This window comes from Montipora foliosa, chromosome 3 (assembly GCF_036669935.1).
Source record: "Montipora foliosa isolate CH-2021 chromosome 3, ASM3666993v2, whole genome shotgun sequence".
NCBI classification, from domain to species: domain Eukaryota; kingdom Metazoa; phylum Cnidaria; class Anthozoa; order Scleractinia; family Acroporidae; genus Montipora; species Montipora foliosa.
Window position 1 is genome coordinate 58,021,135 of NC_090871.1, and position 2,500 is coordinate 58,023,634.

Genomic DNA, 2,500 nt, shown 5'->3' on the forward strand with positions numbered 1-2,500 from the left:
GAGAGACGGACTATCGTGTTGTTGTGCCACAATATTGTGTCCAGTAGACGGAGTATCATGTCGTTATTCCACAATATAGCGTCAAGTAGATGGAGTATCGTGTTTTCAAGCTGTAATATTTAATTGCGCGGCCAAACCATCGTATCTTATAAACGGAGTAACTTATTAAACAGATCGACCATCATATCATCTAGCTCTACTTTTATTTTTGGCGTTGATACCGCTCCATACCTGCCAGTCCCTGCCAGAGCTTTCCAGAGCTCTCGATCCGAGGCGCTGGCCAAGAGGATCGCAGCTCTGGGAACGAGAATGGGACTCGCAAGGGACTCGAAAGCCCTTCGATTTCTCGTACCAAGGTCCCGCCGGCTAAGAGAAACGAAAAGGGCGATGGGGACAAGAATGCTTCCGCACCCACTTTGCTTTCTTCCCGTGAACCTTCACAAACTTATGTCACTTCCGCTTTCGGTTTCGCCTAAAACTTAAATTAGCAGGCATTCTCCAAGACAGCCAGGTATAATAACTTGGTGACTATAACGGCAGGCATCCATTTTCGTTTTATTACCATTACGCAGCTCTTCTATCGTGGTTTTCTTGACCAAGCTTCTATTTTTGTGACTATAGAAAAGCTCTCTAGAAGGAATACATCCTCAATTTCCCAGAAAGCTAAAAATAAGCAGCTGGTACAAAAAACGATAAATAGAATCACAAGCTCACGAGAGCTGCTACACTTACGTAAACAAATGGGCTTAACTGCAGAATACCCTGCCACTTCAACAAAGTTCTTCGTAGCCGGCTACGCGTTACACAGAAACTAACGAATTCAAGTTGAAGTATTTAATTTATTCAAGCAACAATAAATTGCGAGTTGAAAATGGCTTCATTATTAATGTGTTATGCCAGGTACGCGGTTGGCGCAATGAGAAACGTATTTGTAGCAACAGTACAAGAGAGTATTTCTCGTTCTGAAAACGTGACTCTCGAAGTAAGCACTGATCGATTGTGAGACAAATTACCTCGATCGCCATCATTAAAACGACGGGACTGTAAAAATGCCTGTGGTGAATCATCTCCTAATACAGCGGTCCGCAAGCATCAAAAGAATGAGTCTATTCCTCGTTCTTTAAGCTTGAAGTTGAAAATTATGCGCTTTTGAAAACACCTTGTAATATATCTTTTATCTTTGCTGTCCGATTGCTGCTCGTTTCAGTGATTAGGCCTAAGCACTCTTTTAACATTTTAGCTTTCAGTTTATGGTTCGGATAACTACACTTTTCACGAGATCGTGTGAAGAAAATAGCACTCCTTTACTGATTAAGCCATAGCGCTCTTTCTAAGTAGGCCCAAGCCGCACTCTTAAAATTTTAACTTTCACTGTACGGTTCGGCGAACTACACCTTTCACGAGAGTCGTGTGAAGTAAATAGCACTCGTTTGCTGATTACGTCTAAACGCTCTTTTCAGTGATTAGGTCTAAGCACTCTTAAAATTTTAGCTTTCATTTTACCGTTCGGTTGACTACACTTTTCATCACATCGTGTGAAGTAAATAGGACTGCGGACCGCGGTGGCAGAAAATTTTACGACTTGATGATTGTCGAAAGCAGAAAGATTTAGGATCTAAGAACATTTAAGATTTGCATACTTTCTATGTAATGCTCTAGAACTGCAACGTAAAGGATCATGGGATTGAAAAGACACGTGCGTTGACAAGTAGAAAAATATCTGTAGAAAGTTGTTCCTGTTGCTGTCATTAAATCGAACTAAAGGACCTGGATTGTTATGTTGTGTGGGTTAATTGGAGTCAGATAGTTATTTGATGTCTTGTGTTGGTGTCTGAGCGTTTACGGAATCGAACAATAATTATTCAGTCTGCGGACCGCGGTGGCAGTAAATTTTGTGACTTCAATGGCAATTATTCACAGTTTTGCACTACCGGCCTGCGGACCGCGGTGGTATTTCAATGAGACTGAGTGTCTGTTTAATATGGTCTCGGTTACCCGAGAAAGCCCTTCTTCCCGAGACAACTTTACCGAGCGTCTATTTTTGGGTTGCACGTGACGTCATAAAAAAGAAAATACAAAACTAAAGAGCCTTTTGAGTTTTTATCTTGATCAGCTACAAGAAGTTTTAAAAATATATCTGTTTGCATGTTTTCAGCCGGTGCCGTGCTTCGTTTCGAAAATAGAGCAGTTTAAATTTGAGAGTTTTTCACAATGCGTGACATGTTGCTAGCTTTCGAAAAACATGCCAGTTGCATAAAAACATCGATTCCCCTCGTGTTTTTGTGGTCTAAACAGCCAATATACTAGGAGAAATGTCCATACGAATGTTTGCTAGCTCATCATACAGCAGACAGTGTTAAAGACAGCTAAACTTAATTCCAGATGTTTCTACAGGTTTCCGGCAGCCATCTTGGTGTATTTCAGCAGTACACCAACCAACATGGAGCCTCCATACTAAACTCTTCAAATTTGAGTGGTATATTTTGCCGAATAACTCAAG